This window comes from Anopheles merus, chromosome 2R (genome assembly GCF_017562075.2).
Source record: "Anopheles merus strain MAF chromosome 2R, AmerM5.1, whole genome shotgun sequence".
In the NCBI taxonomy this organism is placed as follows: Eukaryota; Metazoa; Arthropoda; class Insecta; order Diptera; family Culicidae; genus Anopheles; species Anopheles merus.
Window position 1 is genome coordinate 4,309,161 of NC_054082.1, and position 23,430 is coordinate 4,332,590.

General features: G+C 47.2%; 1 protein-coding gene across 2 annotated transcripts in view; it reads right to left on the reverse strand.

Moving 5' to 3' along the window:
* LOC121588411 (hemicentin-1) overlaps positions 1 to 16,956 on the reverse strand; it is a 56,465-nt gene extending 39,509 nt beyond the window's left edge. Inside the window, exon 1 of one of the 2 annotated variants that reach the window (XM_041906288.1) lies at positions 15,669 to 16,956. The gene's annotated coding sequence lies outside the window, so the exon portion shown is untranslated. Of the gene's footprint in view, positions 1 to 15,664 lie in introns of both variants that reach the window. The other variant, XM_041906289.1, reaches the window with a different exon arrangement.
* Between the last annotated feature and the right edge of the window lie 6,474 nt (positions 16,957 to 23,430).

Genomic DNA, 23,430 nt, shown 5'->3' on the forward strand with positions numbered 1-23,430 from the left:
AAGATACTCGTTATATGATAAGGATTAATGGTGTGACGTCTGAGCGAAGGGACACTGGTCGAGCGTGCCAGTGAGTCGGTGATGAATTGGACTTGTAAGTCAGATGTGTGTCGTTCGTTAGTTTGTAGTTGAAACGCCATTGCAAAGAAATGACTCCTTACCTCTAGCATGAAGTATTTATTGTTCTTGAATCTCAGAGCCGATATTTTTCTAATCGTCATAAAACCTTCCGATACGCAATTTCTGCTTTGTTTGTCCCTTCAGCGTTGCTTTCTGTGAAATTTGGATCTGTGGAACCGATCCCTTTTTTAGGTCCAACCATTTCCCCGGAACTATCAATACTTGTTGACGTGAAAATCACGACACACACCGCACGAGCCCACAAATCAGTGCCCACCGGGCCCATGCACCCGTGGAAGACATGGTTGGCAATTTTCCCGAAAACATGTCGCAACAGCATGGCGATCAATCTCTGACAGCGCACCTCACGGACGACCTATTCGTTGAGATTGTTCGCGTGCCACACGTCGTCTCGTTATCGTCAGCACCGTTCCCTTACCCTTCGGCTCGGCTTCGGTCACCTGGTCGCCAGCCCACGTTTTTGTCACCGAAGACAGCCCAAGGCCGTTGCCATGAAACGCGCTTCCCAATGGAGAGAGCGAGAGAGAGAGAGAGAGAGAGCGAGGGATGTATGTGTGTTCCAGTTCATAAACGACACCGACACTGGTCGTGCATACGAAACTACACTGACTAGTTCGCTACGGCACACGGCACGGCGTCATTGGCCAGGCGCAAAAGAAAAACTGTCATGCCGAGGGAGCGAGGCAAAATCACATCACGCGTTGCGAATAAAATGATATATGGAGCATAAAGCCTCGCTGCGTCGGCTGCAGAACGGCTTCGCCTGTGCCAAATAAGCTCATTCTTTCGCTGGAAACACGTCGACAGCTGGAACGACGTTTGTCGGCACTTGGAACGTTTGCTGCAGATAACGAACTTACATCTGTGCACTGTGTGCCGATGCCGCGACATGGGTCTGTTTGGTCCTGCCGAACGTGAGCTACTTAGGTTATGTGTTGAAGGGAATTTTTACTTCTTCATCGCTCGGATGTTTTATGGACTGCTTCTGCTGCTGCAAGGCTTTTCCCGCTGCAATGCCTCGTCCCAATGGGTCGGTTTATGAATGTATCCCAGCAAGGACAATCTACGCGAAATGTCTTACACCGCTTGTCGTCTTTGCTTGTCGTTTTCCCGAACTCACAGAACTCAGTAAATAATCCGAGGGGTGAGTTCTTCCACTACGCTTCGATCGACCACGAAAGTGACTTGTTTTAGACTTTGAGAAGATTACTCCGCAAATAAAACAACAAAACACATTCCAAACGTCACTGTGACTGGTCGAAGATTCTCTGCGCTCCGACTATTTTCAATATTATTCCGAGAAAGCCTGTATCTTTGCTGAACTTGTTGCTGGTGTAGGTGACTTCATTGCCTGGTTTTGTTTAACAACTGGATTATTCACCGTCAATCACCTGGAAACGTTTTCCGGCCCACAATCATTTCGTCGCTTCAACATCACAATCAATCGCTCATCCACAAAGCAATGGCTGGTATTTGTTCCGCCTGCGCTAACGACATCGTAGCTGCTGATCGCATTGTGAAATGCCAGGGTTGGTGCAACTCTGAGTTTCACTTCTCATGCAGCGGACTTTCTGAGGAACTTTCCGCTACTATAGAGTCCTGTGCACAACTTTTTTGGGCCTGTAAAGCCTGTGTAAAGTTTCACAAGGATCCGCGTACGGCCGTGTTGAGGTCATCCACCCCGTACACTCACACTTCTGTCGACCTACTGTCCAGCATAGCCGACCTTAAAGCGGGCCTCCGTAGCGAGCTGTCACAGCATACCACAGCTATTAAGTTAGAGCTTCTGGAAGTTTTAAAGGCGGAGATCCGTTCCTGCTTGCGATCGACGCATGCCGCCACCGATTTACCGTCTCAACGGCCCATTCATCACAATTCAGCGCCTAAATTGTTTAATTCAGGGGTCAAAAATATCCCCGGTACTATTACACCCACACTACAACAGTATCCATCATTAGCCGCTTCTCTTAGTGTGAGTGCGAACGAACCGTCATCCTTCACCAATATGCCACCAGTTTACAACCCGCAAACACCACTACTCAGAGGATCGGGATCGCCGCTCGATTCTGACACACTAGACACCATCCCACACACTGATACGCGAATGTGGCTATTCTTTACGCGTTTCTCCCCATCGGTTACCACTGAGCAGATTTCTCTCATGGTACAAGTACGGCTAGCACTCGATAAGCGGGATGTGTCTGTACACCGTTTGACGAAGCTTGGTGCCGACACTAGTACACTCTCATTTATCTCATTTAAGGTGGGCATACCAGCCACTCTACGCAACAAGGCTCTCTCACCTAACACATGGCCCTCTGCTCTTACCTACCGAGAGTTCCGTGACTATCGGACCAATAATTATAACACTAATACCTGTGCAACAACTGAAACAAATTCGATGCTCGATCAAAACGTTACTCCCGCTACCGACACTTATCATAATCCTCTCTCACATTCTGGAGGGAGTGCCGCGATGCCAACTACTACAACAGATACGCTCGCACAGCCCGTTACGATTTCCTCACCTGCCATGACCACTACAGACGCAGCTTTGTTTACAAACGAACCACATCTTGACCTTAATGAGCGAATGCTTGTTACCACCACACCTACTAGGTCACCTCCCGAATGCTTAGCCGCTCCTAAAAAACGACCGAAGCGAAACGCTAAACGGACTGATGAATCTGCTGACGCTGGCCCGTCGGATGAATAGCAATCTTGCACAGCATCCGGCGATGCACCTCGTTCAGCTCATCCCAGTCTCTCTATCTACTACCAAAATGTACGTGGTCTACGAACGAAAACTACAAATCTTCGCCTGGCGCTATCAGAATCAGAATATGATTTTATCATTCTTACCGAGACTTGGCTTACTCAGTCCATACCTTCTTCGCTCCTCACTGACGATCATTATCATATCTACAGGTGCGATAGGAATCTTTCCAACAGTGCCCTCTCACGCGGTGGGGGTGTTTTAATTGCAAGTTCCTCTTCAATACCGACATGTGAAATCGCATCGCCTAATACCATACTGGAACAACTTTGGATCAAAACATTGCTGCCAGGTGTCTCTGTTTACATCGGCGTTGTTTACATTCCGCCTAGTCATGCGAATGACCCCGCAGTGATGAACGCTTTACATGATAGTGTACGTGAAATTTCAAGCCGCATTAAAGAGAGCGATTTATTATACGTCTTCGGAGATTTCAATAAACCTGATATCAGATGGGAGCTGACTAATACATCAGAAGCCACCGATTGCTCTCCATGTTATTCTGTCATGCATTATGCACCTTTATGCAATTCCGTGGCTAATACCGATTTCGTTGATGGGTTGCATAGTACCGGATTATTTCAGTTGAGTGGTATTGCAAATCAATCTGGGCGTCAATTGGATCTGGTCTTCGCAAACCTTGCCGCAACCAATATTTTGTGCGACTCAATCACACCTCTGCACTCTGTGAATGGTACTTCGGCTCTAGAGAACTTCCTCCCATACGTAACACACTGTAGTATTCCACTTCTCAGTGAGGACTTTCATCATCCTTCATTGGATATGATGATTTATTATCCCGTACAACTATCCCACACCACCAACAGTCACACTCGCAGTACAGTCAATAGAAATTTCTTCAAAACGAATGTGGAACGTATGAATGCCCTTATTGTGTCGTTTGACCGTAATTTTGACTGCTCCAACTTTTCCACTATCGACGAAGCCACCGATTGCTTTAGCGTTTTTATGCGCTCAGCGATTAATTCCTGCGTTCCTGTTGCTCAACGAAAGCCTGGCCCCGATTGGTCTAATGCATCTTTAAGACGGTTGAAAAAAATAAAATCAAAAGCCTACGCGGATTACAGTAGAACGAGATCATCGCTGCATAGGAGAATTTTTTTCGATGCACTGAACAATTATCGTCGACATAATCGTGTGCTCTACCGCTCCTTCATTCGCCGTACCGAAAGGCAGCTATTTTCTAAGCCGACACGGTTCTGGAGCTTCTGGAACAAACGGCGCAATATAAGAAGTATCCCTCCGTCAATGAGCTACAATGGCAAAAATAGTATCGATACATCCGATATTTGCAACACTCTCGCCAATCGTTTCGCTGATGCATTCACCCTTCCTGTTCACAATCCTAACACACTAGCAGAGGCCACCCGCAATACTCCATCGGATGCTATCGATTTTATTATACCCACAATTGACGAAGCATTAATTGCGCGCACACTCAACGATATAAAACCATCTACATCATCTGGACCTGACAATATTCCCGCATACATATTGAAGCACTGCCGTCAATCACTCGCACCCATTCTTGCCAAAATATTTAATGATTCCCTTATGCGTGGCACGTATCCTGAGTCCTGGAAACACGCGCGAATGATTCCTATCCATAAAAAAGGCAGTCGACTTCATGCTAGTAATTATCGTGGCATTGTATCCCTATGCGCTTGTGCAAAGGTGTTTGAGCTCATTCTATACAATCCGCTACTCACAGCAGTTCAAAACTATATGAGCCCTAGTCAGCATGGATTTCTCCCAAGGAGATCTTCCACCACAAATCTTGCTGAATTTGTTGGCTACTGCTTCGACAACATGGATCGTGGTACTCAAGTTGATGCAGTATATATCGACTTCAGGGCTGCGTTCGATAGTATTTCTCATGATATTCTACTTTCGAAGCTAAAAAAACTCGGTTTCCTCGACTGGCACATCACCTGGCTGCGTTCATATTTAACTGGTCGTTCGTACTACATAAGTATAGGATCTCATCGTTCTCACTCTTTCACCAGCTCCTCCGGTGTGCCTCAAGGGAGTAATTTGGGACCGCTACTCTTCCTCATCTATATTAATGATCTATCTTTCGTTTTACCGCCAGGCCAACACCTAATGTACGCCGACGATGTAAAAATATTCGCTCCAGTTAGAAACGACAGTGACTGTGTACGCCTTCAAACGATCCTTGAGAATCTGGATAGCTGGTGCAGCAGAAACGCTCTCCAAGTGTGTGCTGATAAATGCCAGTGTATATCATTCAGCAGAGCCCGTCACCCCATCACGTTTACATACACTATGCTCAACACGGCTTTGGCTCGCACGACATGTATCCGTGATCTGGGGGTGCTACTCGATCAGAAGATGTCATTTCGCCCTCACATTGATAGCGTTGTTGCGAAGGGAAATCAGCTACTTGGTTTAATTACGCGGACCTGTAGCGAGTTTACCGATCCCATGTGCGTCAAGTCGATCTTCTGTGCCATCGTAAGGTCGTGCCTGGAGTACTGCTGTCCGATCTGGTGCCCGCTTGGCGTTGGTGACATCAATCGCCTCGAAGCCATTCAACGGAGACTCACCAGGTACGCGGTTCGACTCCTTCCATGGCAATCCCACCACGCTCGGCCCACCTACCATCAGCGGTGTCTGCTTCTCGGACTTGAACCACTCTGCTCTCGACGTAAAAACGCCCAATGCCTTTTCATATTTCGGCTCCTTAACGGAGAGATCGATTCCCCGGCATTACTAGCCAGCATCAATTTGTTCGCTCCCTGTCGGATTCTTAGATCCAATTTCCATCTCCGTGTTCCGCGTACCCGCAACAACCATAGCCAGGGACACCCTATTATACGTATGTCCCTCGAGTTCAATGAAGTGTTAGATTTGTTCGATTTTAGTATGTCTACTTCCACGTTCAAGGAGAAATTGCGTCTACGTCACATGTAATGTTTGCTTATAACTAGATGTTTATTTATATGCTCCTTAATTTAATTATAAGGTTGCCGATTAGACATGATGGTCCGTCGGTTTATATATGAAATAAATAAATAAATAAATAAATAAATAAAACAGCTCTCTTGCTACACGGTTTGCGTCACCACTAAATCGAGCCGCATTCCACGCGTTTCCGTGGCGTCATCCGCGTACGCCATTTCCATCAAATGCCCCATAATTAGGTTTGTCACCACGACGCGGCCTGATATTGCGTACGGCGAAGAGTCTTCCCTTTTTCGTTTACTCCACGGGTGAAACGTTCCCGCCACTTCCTGGGACGGCCTGGACGCCAGGACGCTGTGTGGCCAACGTAGGGCCGCCGTTGGGCCGCATTTGAGCCACATCGTGAAATAGATTATTCATGAGCATCCGCTTCAAAAGCGCCTCGGGACACTCGATCAGGTCATGTCCCCGGTGCCGGAGTGGGAAAGTGTGATCCGAAACCGAATTTCCTTTTTCCCACACACACACACACACACACATACACTTGCACACAGACACAGAAACACGATCACGATAGGGCGGCCGATGAGATGATGATTCGGTAAAATTCCCTTTCTCCCTTTCCCGGGGAGGGTTTTGCCGGGTGTTTCAACTTGCAAAACACTTTCTTCGCCAAGCTCCCCGAAGACAAAGGAAAAACCGGACCCGACGGCGCATAATTTTTAAAAAGCATTTCAACCAACCAAAAAAGAAACCTTCCCCGACCCGTGGCCGTGCTCCGTGGAGCAAATTTAGATGCGGTTTTTATCGGCGCGGCGCGGCTTCGGGGACTTTGGCGTTGCGATGATAATATTGTGTTACACGGTGGGTTTACAATATTTGTGCGCCTACCCTCTGGGAGGAACATCGGTATGACAAATTGGCAGGAATTTCGGCAATGTTTCAAAGGACCTTTTTTCTCCCCCGCACTTTCTCCACGGTCGGGGCGGGAGTTGCTTTCGAAAAAAAGCCACCGAACAGACGGCTAAGAACGGGGGAAAAACAATAGCGCACACACGCTGCTCGTGCTGAGATACATTGTTGTGCCAACCGGAATGGAAAGTTTCCTTTTTCTTTGTGGCGGTAGTGCTACAAGTGTGTGCGCGGGTGAAAATCTAATCAAATTCACGAAAGTAATTGAAATACAAAAAGTAGACAACTTTACCATAAAGCCCATAAAGCCTAATTACGGTCCACGTGCTGTCTGGCTCGGAGGTGAAACAGCTAGCATCATTTCGCTTTCAAACGAACGGATGATGAGCCGGGAGGCGCCCGCTGGCCGGCTCGCTACACCATCGCAAACCACCACCATCCCGTGGGAGGTTTTGCGGTGCGAAAAGTTGCGGTCGCTAATCGTTCGTAAAGAGGGCGTCGTTGCGTCGTTTTTCTTGCCACCGCCCCTCCGGGCTGAGCTGATGGGGTAAAAGGAATATGGCGAATTTTCACCGCGACATCAAAAGCAAATCCCTTTGGGGGGGGCGGTGATGTTTCGCTTTTTGGTGCCGCCGAGACGTCATAATTCGTTCCTCGAAAGCGGTCTCTGTGTGTCTGTGTATGGTTGTGGGTGTATCAGGGTGAGCGTTGGCGAGCACTTTAGCATTAGACGGTGGCAGCGATGAAAAACGACAAGTGACACGTACCCGAAAATGAAAATGGTTAACCGAATTAGCGTCTGAAGCGTTCAACGGTTTCATGTGGCTTTTCAAGTGAGCAGGTGGGGTGGCGTTGTAGCTGATTGCTCTCAATTTGCTTGCACTTTATTGTGTTTGATTCGTAAGTGTAACGTTTGTTTGATGTAATTTATGCAGCTGGCAAGCTTTTAGGTTAGATGAATTATTTAGGCAAAATGTAAACCATTTGCGATTAAAACGTGAATGCATAATAAGAATTTCCGAGAAGGTTTCAATGAGTAAAGATTATGCTTAAGCTAAAAATAAGCACAAGCATAGTCAAATAAAATGTAAAATTTACATTGTAGAAACATGCACGGGTTGTTTAAAGATACGCAAGTTACCCAAAAGAGTGAAAAGAACAATTAAAGTTTCAGATTATACATGAAAATCGCTATAATTATACGAAATTGATTCAAAACAATATGCTTATTGGATTGTTTTAAAGAAAAAAAACGTTCCTATCTTCTATTAAAAAAATAATTAGCAACCAATCCATGCAGAAATTGACAAGGAATGCAAAATCCGTGAATCGTACAACATTATTCACATTATTCAGCTTAAATAGCATATTATGGGGTCGACTCACCCACCACACGCTCGCATTAATGTGTATTTGCATTGCAAATTTTTAGAGTGCTTCTATCGGACATATATTTTATCTGTATGATGTTGTGCATTTCTCGGTGCTCGGTGCGGAAAATGTGGTTGCAGGTTGGTCAGAATTATGACCCCGATCGCAACATTTCATACATACTTCATGCGAATTCCATCCGAACTGCAGCATGCACCGCACAATGTATCCTTTTTTTTCTTCTTTTTATCAAAAGTTTAATCGGAAACAAAAACCCAATCAAAGTATCTTTCGATGTGATCGGTATCAACACGTTTCGCACATTTTCTCACCACTCACAGCAATCAAACTCGCATTACTGTTAATTTGCGAAACGGGCTAATCATTTGCTGTCCCACCGTGCTCCCGCCACCATCGAAACGACCATTTCGACACACATACACTCAAACCCTCAACAAGCAGCATAACGATGGCGGTGGTGGTGGGCCAAAAGTAGCAATAAAACTATCATTTGTCCCAGATTCGCCTAGTTCGGAAAAGTGGCAGCTGACATTATCGATATATGCCTTGGCAACGAGCGCGCGAAAAGGCCTGGCTCGCAGTCGGGCACGTTTAGGACGGGGAGCCTAAAAAAAGGAAGGAAAATCAACGCCCGAACACTTCGCTCACAGGGACGTGTAAAGCTTTTAGCCACTGCCACCGCCACGGCGGGCTTGACAGACTTTTCGGGTTGGCTGTGACAGCGCGGCGGCCAGTGAACAGTAATGGGTCGTCCCGCTTCGGCACAGCGAGGCACAGAACGGTGGCTACTTTTGGCATAGTTCATACATTGATGGCCATTGTTATGACTGCAATTAAACGATTATGGAACACGCTTGCACCGTGTCCCGTGTGGGTGGGTGGATGGGAGGAAGAAGATGTTTCGTCCCCCAATCTGTCAGTGACAGTTGAGCTCTAGTCCGGCGCCAGAGTACGTGCGACAGTGGGAAGACAAACTGGAGGAAGCGAATCCTGTGTAAATGTGTGCATGTGTGTCGTGTGATGACGTCCATGCTTCATCAAGGATAATGGTCGCTCGTTTTGCGCCAGCAACGGAGGAGGGCGCTGCCAGGAGGGGCTGTGCCAGTTTGCTCGAATGATCACCATCAGCGTCGATTTGATGTCTGTTGCCGAACTGCCCAACCGCAACACATCGGACTCATCGTTACATTCCGCTGGGAAAAAGGGACGCCACGGTGGACGTGTTATCTCCGGCCGAGTCGTCCAGTGGCGCGAAGAGACGGAGAAGGAAAGTTCGTATAAACTCTGCTTAACAGAATTAAACTCATATTGTACGTTATTACAGTTATGCTTCTTTATTACATTTTCATGGCCATGACAACGCATCGAGATCGAGAAGGACTGCTTGGACAAGAGAGAGAAAGCCAAAGAAGGAAGCCAGTGGAATGTAGCCCCGGGAATGGGTAGTCAATTGGAGATTATACGGCGGCTCCGTCCTACAAGACGTGGATTTAGGATGCCACGAAGTGTGTTTGTCTGTTTAGGAATTTGCTAGCGTTTCTTATCCTTTCCACAGTGAAGTACGAAACAAATGTCGCAACGAATTGTTTGCAATATACTTAGTGATGGTGGAATCTGTCACTTGTACTTGTACAAAGTGTAAAGTGAATTTATCATGTTTTCAAGATTCTTGATGAAATCTTTTGCCTAAGCAACACGTGTGAGAAACTTTTGAGCAGCACTGTACCAACACAAACACACACACATGTCCCGATAAAAATACACCACATGTTAGGAGATTTCTTGCGCACCGTGTGCTGACCGAACCGTGGGCGTTTTTGCACGTCCTGCCAGCTGCGATGCTCTTTGCTCGGTCCGGAGGAAAAACCAAGAAGGAAATCATTATCGAAGGATGTGAGCGGAATAATAATGCGCGTGTTGTTGTCTGCTTGCAGCGTAACGGCAGGTCGATCGCCAGCAAACAGGAAGTAGTTTGCGGTCAACTTCTTGCACTTGTAGCCATTTTCCTGCACATCACAGCAGTGTTAGATAATATTTTGCCCAACCACGATCGCCCCACACTGTCTTGCGCTGCGTGTGTGTGTGTGTGTGTATGACTGTGGTTTTGTGTTATTTATTATCCAAAGAGCGTGGCGGTGACTTCAGCAGATAAGTGGTCAGTTGAGCCGCGCGAGGAATACACAGTTGGCACGCGTATGAATTTAATTTCGCTCCATTTTCATACGTACTGCAAAGCTGTGTACGTGCTCAGCTGTGTGCTCAATTTTACAGTTGTTTAGAGCTTGTGCGGGGAAAACCCCCCCCCCCCCAAGCGCAATATCTAAGCGATGAGTACTTCCCAGCTCCATACGTTGAAGTGATTTATGGCTATTGTTGAGGGATTTATTAACTCAACGAAAACGCAAAAAAAAAAAACAGAACGTTTTCTTCTAAGAATTAGCTCGTAAATTTGTTTACAAAATTTTAATAAAAAGGCAAAATTGTGGAAAATTGCAACGGTCCGTCGGTTATGTAGCCTTCGTGAATGAATATATTCTTCCAAAGCCCACACCACAACTGCAGGTTTTGAGATCAAGTTCACTTTCCATTAACATTGCTTGGAAAACATCCTGCAACCCAGCGCCCTGGGGTCCTCCACCCCATCCAGGTTGCGGGAGGGAAAAATAATTCACGCTCCAATTATTTTTCCACCCTCCCCGTGCGGTGCAGCAAATGGGAGAGATTGCTCGCCAGCAGCAGCAGCAGCAGCAACGGTATCAACATCAGCTAGGAAGAACAAAGGTAACGCCAGTGAAAAACAAAACCATCCAAGAAGTGTTGAAAAGGGTCAATTTTACTACGAGGATGAAAATGGTCGGTTGCTTGCTTGCTTCTTCAGCATCCCTTTTTCCTACTGTTCCGAGAGCTTGAGCCTGATTGTGTGAGTGTGTGTGCACGTTCTTTCGATAGCTTTATTTTGTTGGAAACGGATTTCGGGAAAACGTGGAAAGCCCATTTGCCAATCAAGCGTGGATCGTACAGCCTCGAGCGCTTTTTTAAAGGCGCTCTGGTATTGCAATTTTGTATACAAAAAAATACACATCGAAAACAAGGAAATCACGCACCGCATATGCTTGTGATATTTCGTTAAAAAGGTTGCTGTATTAACATGTTCACTCTGTTCACGCTGCCCCTGCTATTCAACATCAAAGCGGCTGGTAGCCGCGGCACTGTACACTGGCTTCACCGGCAGCTTGTTTTGGCGTGAGTGAAGCAGTATCTTTTAAAGTTTTCCACGAACATAATGCAAATGTCCATATAAAGGCTGCGCGGAGCGGAAAAAGCGGGCTATACACTTTCATCTCGATCGACTAATTGACAGGACCGCAGTGAATTTCCCGGGCGTTTTTTTCTTCTTCTTTCTTTCACAAAACTCCCAATGCAAGCTTGCAGTGCGGTGTGATGCCAAATGCCACCGGAGAAGCCCACAGCAGTGCAGCGCGGGAACATAAATAAAAAAAAAACATAATCAATTGCCGACACTGCAAATGGTTGCGCTCATCACTGCAGCAGTCGCCGGGTGACAGCGAGATGAAAGGAGCAAAGGCCCTTCCTCGACACTAAAGCTTTTAATGAAAAGGATACGGAAACCAGCGAAGCGGCACTATTTCAATAGTTTGTACAGTTTGTGCCGGCACAAAACCGCAGGACCGGCAGTCGGCAGTCGGGCAATAGGGACATATCAAGGACAGTTTCGGTTCGTTTATTCGCACACGCTGGCCTACTCTCGCTCTCTCTCTCTCTCTCGCTATCTAGGACACAGGCACACAAACAACACCCGTACAAAGTCATGTCAGCGGCAAAGCACTGCCACTGCACACGGCCAGAGTGCTATTGCAATGCCGTGAGTCGGAATAATTGATTAGTTAATTAAGTGCTCGGATAATGATGTGTCTCACAGCAGGGCCCGGCAGCCCGGGGGATACACACTGCACTGCGCACCGCCACCGGAAGCGATGGACACAACTGCGGAGATGGCTTTAAGCTATCTAATGTACAACATAATCCCGCGAGGAAATGTCCACTTCGTTGGCTGGAAGCGTTATGGCGGTGGGTGTTTTCTTTAAACCTTGATACCTTAAGTGGATCAGTAAACAATGCGCTTGTGGAGTAGGGATCAGGAAAGTCATGTTGCATCGGAACCCATATCCAAACAATGCAGGGCACTCGGACCGTTTCGGAGTTTGTTTTCGGTCCATTGTTGTTTGCTGCCAATTAAAATTCCAAAATTTCAAATCAACAATTACTTGCACTGCCCCGCAACAGCACTGCCAGTCGTTCTTCTCTTCGGAGTGCACTTGTCCACTTCCCCCCCTGGAGAACGTGCTCTATTATGTGGCCATGCAAATCAAACACTCAATTCCTGCCTGCAATCCTGCCAAAGCCCCACTCTAATGCCATCCGTAATCCCGGTGCATTAGCGTCAGGCGTCAGAGCACCACCAAACACCAAAGAGCGCACCATACTGTACGACGGTGGGGCTCGAACGTGCTCACCAACCGTACACGAACACGCGACAGCAACTGCAAGCCGGAGATGGTTGGCTCGGTCGAGCGAAATTACTATTTGTCAAGAATTCCGGCACATGGGTCCCACCATCCGGGTGGGCACGAAATCGTCCTCTATTGCTGCGGCGTACGCCGTCCGTACGGAATCACGTCCGAGCGTACGGGCCAAAGCGGGCGCCAACACGCGACAACTCGCCCTTGCTCGATGGTTCGTACGAAACTCACACACACACAGAGACAGACATTGGGCAACAATAGCGGATAATCCACATGTGTGGCCACGGTCCACGGGTCCCCTCGATCCCAGCCGGCCAATTATAAATAGTTTAATCACTCCCGTGGGACCTCGCTCGGGCCGCTTAATCGAACTGGGACACGAAATCTCGGAACTCCGTGCCTGTTTATGAGATCGCTTCGACCCCGGTTTCTTGGATGTGTGTTCCCTCTGCCGCTCTTTACCCTTCTAGGTGGCGATTGTTCATTCCCTGTCCCTCGGAGGGGATTCACCGTTTACCTGAATTGCGGGGGAATACGTTCAGCGATTTGAGGCTGACAATTAAAATTAATTTAACATTTTAACCCCTAATTGCTAGGGATGAGGGCACAAGTAGCGTTTTCTATGTGCGGCCACCCACAGCCCACACACACAGAGAACTAGAAACAGATGTCTTGTTCCCAACCCTTCCTCCAAAGAAAGAGAAGAAAAGAGCAGCACGAAGAAGGAAAGTTTTACATCAGAAGCTAGCTCACACTGTGACACACGTTGTGCCATTGTAGGTCGTGAATTTTGCTGCACGATGGAAAACATATTTCATACCGCTAGTGGCTGCCAGGGCGCCCGAGTGGGCGTCGTCTCGTGGGAAAGTTTGGACCCATAAATCTTTTCCTTTCTCTTCGTTTTTTTTCCTTTCTTTTTCCTTTTCCCAAAACGGATCGATTCCACATTTCGTTCAAAGTAGTCCATTTCCCGAGGCTGTTTCTGGTGCTATGCCTCGGTCGTCAGAACATGGGACCGAATAGCCATACAAAGTTGCAAAAAAAAGAAGACCATACACACACACACGTAGATGACCAGGAGGGTAGAAGAGATGGGAGAAAAATTATGTGTATGTGTGCTAACAACAACAAAAAAACCGGGTTATGAACGCTTTCCCCACAAAAGGATTGGGCCAATCGATTCTTTGGCTATGTAAAAGAGTTATTTAGATTCCGGTTTTGCACTCATGTTTGTGTAGCACTCTGGCCCGCCGGTTTCCACTAAATAAATAACGATCGAATGTTTGTTGCAAAACATGGCTCCATACACACACACAAACAGGCAAACACAAACACGGGAGTAGGGTTTGTTTAATTCACTACAGCCTTAATCAAAAAAGATCAAAGCGAAACACGAAACACACAAACGCTCCGTCCCTCACCCTCCCGAGCGGTCCATGTTGGCGAAGGAATGTTGCTGTTTCGATGTGAAATTAAAATTTCGCAAAACATACCACATCGAACACCACACACACACACACACACACGCTCCAATTTCAGAAAAGAACCCCCGGGGAAAGGGTGGAATGAAAGGATCACTTACACGCACACGCACCACAAAAACATAGAGAGCATGCATAGAACCGCATCATTACGCTTCAAAACAACCATCGCACCATATGTGTATGTGTGTGTGTGTTGCGGGAGGAAAGAAGCTCCGGGGGAGGCATAAGTTTCGAGCCCACCGGCTCTTACGGCCGAGGTTTGATCGCTGCCGGGCTTGCGGAAAAATTGGCCCATCAAGCTTTAAACTTTTTGGCCCTCCATTTTTGGCGCCCCGGGGTAGCGTTCACTTTCACACGCCGGCACGCCCGGGAAGGCTTAGTTTTCTTACGCCCGAGTTGATAATGAAACGGGGTTGGATTAAGCGTCTCCAGCACGTTCCCTTTTCCAGCACGCCTCCCTCCCCCTCCCCTGAAAGTCCTGAGCGCTCAGCCTTTGGCTGGGACGAAAACTTTACACGCCCGGCTAGGTTTTGCGGTGGGTCTTAATAATTCATCGAATCTTCAAACGGCGTTTCGGGCCGGTTTGGCAGTGCGGTTAACCCCCGGCTCATCCGGAACAGGCACTACTGGTGCTGGGAGGTGGCAGAGTGGACGGCCGGGTGGTACCCGCTCGTTAACAATGCTAATTTATGCTAGCGTACGGTGTTTTCGGTGCGGAGGTTTCGATTTCGAGTCCGGGTGTCCTTCCTTTGTGACGTCGCTCAAAACCAGCCCAATCGCAATCGCTGGTGTGACAAAGTTGTCTGGTGCGAGCGAGAACCCGAGTTCCCCATCATTACGTCTCTGTGCCTAATGCGCTGCCGCTGTAAGTTGTGGTTTTCAAAAGCGGTCGGTGCAACTTCCAGCGCCGTCTCGTGCGGGCTTTTGGAGGTCGTTTACACTCAATCAAACAATCGATGTCCGTGTGATTTGACATTGTTTAACTTCAATTACGGTTGTGCTTTTCCGACATCGGTGTGGTCCCCAACCCCACCACCGATCGATAGCCACTGCATTGCACACAAACACATACACACACACATAGAGACAGCAGCGATTTCTACTCCAATGCGTCGACTCCTCATTATGCTGAGCGTTGGTTGCTGCTCCATTCCATTCCAGGCTCTCGTTTTTTGTTTTACCAACACGGCGGAACCTCGGACCTATGCCCACTAGCAAGTCATTGCATTAATTAATCGCTTAAATCATGCTCACGAACAGCCACACCGACACACCGACACAAAGGAAGAGTGACAAAGTAGAACAGTCAATACGAGTTTATCGGTCGACGCTCATTATCTCGACCCGCTGCGTACTGCCATCCTTCCGATTATCATTAACAGACACCCGCGTGTCGACCCTCGTCACAACCCAGTGGGGGTTTGGGGCGCCCGTACAGCACACACGCACGCCGTCCCCTTTGTACTAACCTACCCCAAAGTATCTCGTTTCCGGCTTCCGTTAAAGGCGACGCTTTTCCGGCATTTTCCGCAGCTCACAATCAGGGGCGCGCGTACGTCAATACGATTAGATGCGACTCGCGCACGGCAACACTGTTGATTCGCTGCAGCTTAGAATACAGCACAAGCACACAGACACATAAACACACACACACACTGGCGCACACACATCCGCACAAGCTCAATCGCAGTACCGCCTGCCTTGATAATCACGCTTCACTTTAACGGTGGCACATCGGAAAGCTTTTATCCTTATTATGCATCCTGTTTCACTCGCCCGTGTCACACACACACATACACACACACACACACTCACTCACTTTCCACTTCCACTCGTCTTGCCGCTCTTCCCGCTCCTCGTATTGGCACACTGGTTCCGGTGTGCTTCCGGTTGTTAGGAATTCTCTCGCTACGCTTTCCCGTTTTACACCAACACACGGATGGACACAGCACGGCTCCTGGCAGGACGCATGCGAATACAAAGATATTTTTCTCACCTCACCCGCACTGTGAGACCCTGCTGGGGGGTTGGTGTTGGCTGGCTGGTTGCAGAGGCTGGGAGACTTGTCCCACTCTTTTCGCTATACGATGCGACGCTAGATGGCTAGACTATTTGGCTGGAGGCTTTGCCAACCCGTTGAACCGTGGAGCTTTAAGCCCCGTTGCGCTGATTACATAAACACTTCCGCCACGGTTGGCGAACAGGACTGGGCGACTGGGGTTGCATCGGACGCGGACCCCCTTACCGAAACACGTGACAAAGTGGGTCCTGTTATGCTTCTTTTCTGAAATTTCCACTTCGGAGGTACTTCAAAGCTGTTGGTGTGCACCGGGTGGAGTGGATTGAATTTTCACCAATCGTTTTCCGGTTTCCGGACACATCCAGTCAGTCACTGTGTTTTCGACCTCATTCACTTTACACACACACACACACTTTCCGGGGGCTTTATGCTTTCGCCTCTTTCGGAACGTAGGCGATTAAATGTACTTCGCTAAGTGCTGTGTTCCAAAACTTGAAGCTGACGGTTCTGTCATTCATTTATCCTTGTTGCTCTCAATGCTCACTCGCTACCATTACCACGGTACGGCTCACGGGGTACACGGCACGGACCACGGACCACTACGAAACACGCACACGCACGGCCCGGAGACGGCACACGAGCATCACGATGATGTGATGATGTGATCACGAGCGTTACTGACGGAGCTTGGCGGCCTGCAGCAGCACCAAAGACACGGTTTTTTCGGGCGCCCTCCTGTGCTGAGATTCTCCGAGCGCGAGATGGCAGCTTCCCCATCGGGCCGGGTCGAAAGGGCCGAACGTGCGTTCGCGTTTGTTTCGGTACACGCGGGAGTTGTTCGGGCCTGCTGGGCCGTTCATTCATCGTTCGGGGCATTCCTTGGCGCGCGCGAGTTCTAACATTGGCGGCTGTTCGCTCGTGTCTGGCTTGCCGTTTTGCTCGCGGTAACTCTGAGTGCCGTTGTTTTGGTGGGGAACGGGCTGCAGATGCTTGATGTCGACGTTATGCTATGCTCTCCAGCTGAACTATGGGATTGTGTGGACATAGGGCTGCAGTGAATTTGGTTGGTAAGTATCAATTCGATAAATAAGATTAATTATTAATAAAATTATATTAAAATAGAGCTTAGTTCCTAATCGCGTGCACGTGTTTAGCTTTGTTTTTAAAGGAATCAAATGAACTACAAATACTGTACAAATGCAGATGCCTCAGTCGCTGTAACGTAGGGAGAACGTAAGTACGCAGCCAGTTGTCTAGACTGCAAACGATTCTTTGGCGATTTGAGCTATGTTTCAAACGAAGTTTAAAAGCTTGTTTTTGTACGATTGTGCCTGATAGATTTGGTAGTTAACTCATAGATTGATGAAAATAATGAATTGTTGATGATTGATGAAAATTGTTTTTGCTATGTAATTTTTTTTAAATTGAACTGTTACATCTTAATTAAGCCATACGGCCCGTTGAAGATTAAAAAAATAAATAAATTAATAATAATAATAATAATAATAATAATAATAATAATAATAATAATAATAATAATAATAATAAAAATAATAATAATAATAATAATCATAATAATAATTATTATAATAATAATAATAATAATAATAAAAATAATAATAATAATAATAATAATAATAATAAAAATAATAATAATAATAATAATAATAATAATAATAATAATAATAATAATAATACTAATTATAATAATAATAAAGAAACAAATACTGTATGGGTATATGGTTAATAGTAAATAATTATAAAAATATTTACTAAGATAATTTATTTTTCTCCAGCAAAAACTGCAAAACATAAGTTTGTTATCAATGTTATGCTTAGCATTTAGCAAATTAAAAACATTGGTACACATAAACTTGAGTGGGTTTACCAACCGGATTCTACCAAGCGGAACAAATCCAATTAAAGGGTGGATCATATTTCTTAATTGATGCAACAATTTTTATAAGCTATGGATGTTACAAGGTTTCTCTTGCATTCGACATCTTATATCTCCTTATATCTTATATCTCTTGTATCTTTACTGATGATGTTTAATAACTAGAATGGTGAAAGCCTCCTTTTTGCAATACCATTCAAATTGATAAAGCAAGAAAGTTCTCTCAAGCTCCATGCTATTGTTTCGTCATATCTTATGCACTTTTCATGTTTGCTTGTTATTCTTCTCAACGCCATCGTAAAAGCATACGATAACCTCACTAGATCGATCACCGAGACAACACCTAGCCTTCACTATTCACCTTCTATTCGATTATTGTTTCACCGACAACAACTGTCCTATTACTGTCCTTTCACCGACCTCCATTGTCTGCACATCTTGTCGAACATGAAGATCCCTGAGCTCGAATGCATCTCCAAAAGTGACCTGTAGTCCCCTAACCTTTTGCACACAGCTGCACAGCGCTGCAGCCCCGTCAACGCGATCGATCACGCCGCACGGCGCTTAACGCATTTCCTGTCTACATTCTTCGCGCCTTCGATGGGAAAACAGGGTGTGAAAATGATGACTGGCACCTTGTTGTGCACGATGTCGCGGTCCCGGATGTGGGGCCTCCCCACTGGGGATCCTGCGGGCACCGTTTAAGCGCAGCCCCACAAGGTACGCACGCGAAGGCGAAAGATCGATCAGTTCGATCAGTGATCGAACGTTGGCGATAACAAGCCTGACACAGAAAACGACGATCGACGCTGATCAGCGAACCGGTTGATTGATTGCAGAAATCCGGGGCGCTGGGCGATGGCAGCGTGAACGGAATGTAATCGAACGTAATGCCCACATCTCCCTTCCCCCCCCCCCTCCCCCACCCTGGACGATGGGTTGCATCTATAAAAGTCAGTTCTGCTTCACTCATCAATAAACTGTGCACCGGAGACGCTTCGGTTCTCGGCCGTTGGCGCATTCTTCGCCTTCGGATGGCCAAGTGTGGTCGAGCGGGAGAGGGCGAAAGAAAGGAAAGAAACAAAGAAAAAGCATGAGTACCAGTACTGCCGAGTCGTTGGCAACCATGCATGCTAATTTTCTCGCCACTTTAGCGTAAAACCACTCGACACTTGGCTGGTCGGTGTTGTTGCCGGTGCCGGCCGAGCGGACGGCGAGAACGGCGATGTGCTATCTTGCTGAAGCAATCCTTGCAAAGAAATGGAACGCTCTGGAATCGCTCCCCAAGTCGCACTGGAAGAGACTGCGAGGGAAGAAAGTGGGACTGTGTATGCCGTTTGCACGAAGCGTAAGCGATATGCAATTTGTGTAAATTACACACCTTCTTCAGCTGAAGATGCTCCATTCTCGGGTTTTGCGAGAAGGAGACATTTTTCATTTCCCACTTATCTTTTCTGCAATGATGCAGGGAGCAAAGGGGTGTGGTAGGGAAGGGTCGGTGGTGCATATCGATCACACGAGCAGCGAACAATGGACAACGGTGTCCAATACACTGGCGCGCACCATTTGTTCCTAGGATCCTTCGGGGCGGGATTGCAGCAGCACACCGAGCGTGGAAAACGGTTTTGCGATGGTTGTGCGATTTCATGCTGCTTGCACTGGGTAGGAGCTCGAGCTTTGTGCTCCGTATCGTTCGCTGGAGCTTGCTCAACAATCTGAAACAATATTTCATAGCATCATTGTCGTACCGACTGCTGTGCATCGCGAGGAAAAAAGCACCATTTGGTCCAAGCAAAGCGGGAGGATCTAGCAAAGATGCTTGAGTTGATAATCCGTGCTCCTTTCGGCGGCCGTCCGCTGCTCTATCCGATCCGTGGTAACGAGATTGCGCACAAAAAGACCACTAATTTTATGTTATTGTCTTGTTAATGTTTCATTATAACCGCCGAACACGGCTGGTCCTGCTCACACTGCCATTCCCTCGACGGACGTTTAAAAAGTGGGTTAGCATGCTCGATAACGAGCCAGCCAGCAGAGCGAACGGCACATTCCCATACCACTTTTAATGTGGCCAGATTAAACGAAATCGATAGCGGCGGCTTTCAAAAGGTCCACTGCACCGCAACCGCCCGCTCGGGTGGGTATATTGGCGCCAATATTGAGCTGCAAAGTTATTACGTGGGGGTTGAAAAAGTATGCTGGCGTAATAATTACCGCCGGCCATGCTCATATAAGGAATCTTTTCATTTACCGCGGCTGGGCAAAGGCTCAAGATGGTGCAAACCACGGGGCTCCGTGGAAAGAATTCTACACAACCGTCACTCCTTCTCTCTCTCTCTCTCTCTCTCTCTCTCTCTCTCTCTCTCTCTCTACCTCACCCATCGAAGGTGATAAATGTGGGCTGGTACTAATTATTCGCGCCCCATCAGAGGTGCGCGCGGTGGCAAGTGCGAACAAATTGTAATTACCCCAGCACCGGTCACCACTTGCACAGCGTTTTGCAGCATCGATGAAGGGAAGCCAGATAAAGGCATGGGCGCCAAAAGCTGACCGCCAAACCCCGCTGCAAGAAGAAGGAGGCAAACGTAAAGTAGCGCGCCCCCGGGTTGAAACTGAGCAAACAGGTGTTTTCGCAACATTTTCCTTTCCCTTTTCCTTTTTCTTATCAACCTATCGGTGGGCACGGTTGGTTTACTGCTCGGTCGATTTGCATACGATCGTTTGGCTTTAGTTTTTGCATTCCATCTCGATTTTGGGTGAATGTATGCAAAATAAGCGCCGAACAGCGCTAACAGGTTCTGATCGTTAATATGGCTTCAAAGGAGAATGATCGTTGGAAATACAAAAAAAAAAACCGATAAGACGGTTATAGTTTTGGTCATTTTATGTCAACAATCGTGGAAGAGATTGTTTGAAGATTTAAAGCAAATGTATAAGAATAACAACAAATCTCCCCTTTTAATTACATTATTCATTATGCAAAATTAATAAATTGCCAAAACGATGTTAAAATACTGTTCATCGTCAAAGATGCGTCAAACACTCGAAGCATGACAGTAAAATATCCCATCGAAGCTACGTTCCATTTCGCAAGCACAACAAAAACAAACAGCTTTTGGCCAAGTCTAGAAATGCTATTGAGGACCACTCGCAAAATCGAAGCCATTTTCATCTGACTTTACGGCTGAAGAACAGGCCTTCAAAGTGTCAGGCCTTCCTATACGCAATGCAACACTGTACGCTGTGTTTTTGCCTCGATTGGTTGTTGGCATCTACATGGCTTGGGGCAGGAATAAAAAGCGCGCTCTTACCAGCACCACGCTGCGATACGACGATAAACTTGTTTTTGACTCTCAAGCACGTTGCTTGTTATTTTGGAGACGCTCAAAACAACATACTCCTCAACGGTATCACGCACGACGGCCTGGGCGGCAGCTTTTACGACGCGGCATCTCATCCTAAATAGTACGACGGGTGCGACTTAGAAAGCGGCTTTGCCAACTCCACTGCCACGCTGGCATGTAATTGATCAGAAGCTGGTGGAGTGTATTTATGGGAAAATATTGATTTTCAAGTGACAAACTCCAGCGCGATGTTTTGGAGAGCTTTCTACGTGAAAGCTTGAGTATTGCTCACTAGTTTGTAAAATGTCTGTAAAATGAATGTTGTTTTTTCTGTTTTTAGATTGAACATTTTATATGCCTCGCTCCTCTGGTTGCTTTCATTATGATGCTATCGCATGATGTGAAATGACATCCCATCGGCAGTTGGTACCGACCATCGGCTGGGCCGTACAAACGACCACCGCGCCAGATGTTGGCCCAGGCCCGATCCAAAACGTGCCCGCGCCACAGAGTAACCATAATTGTTTTTTTCTTTTTCTCCCCTCCAAAGTGCCAGCAGCAACATGCCGGCGCGGGGTTTTGTACCCGCCCGTCGTGATGCATTAAATGTCCCGCAGCAAGTGTCCGGCAGATCTCATTTTACACACACGCGCCCGCGCATGTAAACGATGCTGCAAATGTGGATTTAATTAAAATTTAATTTTTAAATAATTGTTTCATTTCGTGTGCGCTTTATTTTTGCCACACAACTCCCACCCAACCCAGTGTTGGTTCAGTGTTGTGTTGTGCAAGCGCGATGCACCTGTGATGCGCCGCACGATTAACGGCGATAATGGGTTTTTGTGCGTTAGAGTTTTTTTTTCTTCACACGTGACGCATCCCCCAGCCCCCAGGTGAGGAGACGGTGAGAAGCGGGGACTCGTCCACTAAAAGATTTTTAATGTTTTGTGGTTCGTAATGGTTTTTCGTTGTCGGTCGTTGTTCGTTCACCCGGCCGTGCTCGTGCAGAAAGGCTCGTTCACGCTGCACACGGTGCGAGTGATTCGATTTTAATTGATAATTGATCCATTGTCAATTGAGAACGATTTACAGACAGGGGGAGGCAAAGGAGGAGAAGGGAAGGGGCTCACGATTTATGACCGATTCGGGGTTGATTTTTGTTGTTTTACGCTGCTGTGAGCAGAAGCAGTTCTGGCGTGACCCATGTCCGGCGTGATGGGTTAAGAAAGAGAGAGGGAGAGAGTGTGTGTGTCGATGGACACGATTAATGGCACGTTTTGGACCAGGGCTTCTCGGGTCCGCCATTCTTGTCGGTTCAAATTGATCCGACTGTAAATTAATCTCTTGCATCCTTGTGATTCACAAATTTTGCTGATCGTTCATTTTATCACTCGAGCAAACGGGGGCAACTGAAGGAGTTGGAAGCAAAGGTGCTTAAGGCGGAGCAGGTCCGAAGGTGAAATAAACTTTCCCCGGTCATTATCGTCGCCCCGCTGGGGAAGGGAGTGTAAAAGTTTTCCGAAACGCAAGTGTCAGCAGTATTGGATATTTGCTCCCATTCCGCTCCGTTTTTTTGGGAGGAGCAAAACTTTTCCGAGCAGGGACGCTGTTGCCTCAACCTGGGGAGTAAATGGGGGGGGGGGTTTGTTGAGCAGGGATGGAGAAAGTTTAAAAGTATTTCTTTCCAAATGCTGCTATTGGGGTGGCTCCGGCCTGCGCCTGGGAAGGATAACAGTCGGACGCAACGTTCGCACCGGAAACCGGAATTCTGCCCATCGGGTGGTACTTACAGAAGGGGGAGGTTTTACCTTTGCCCAATTCCACCCGGATCGATCCCTGCCTCCCTGCGAGCGCCCACGTGCGGCTTAGTCGATAATAGAAATTATTTGATTATAATCAGCTTAATTTGATTGGGTAATAATCGTACGTTTGTCCGTCAGCCCCGCATCCAGTTCGATCCAGCTCATCCTCGGC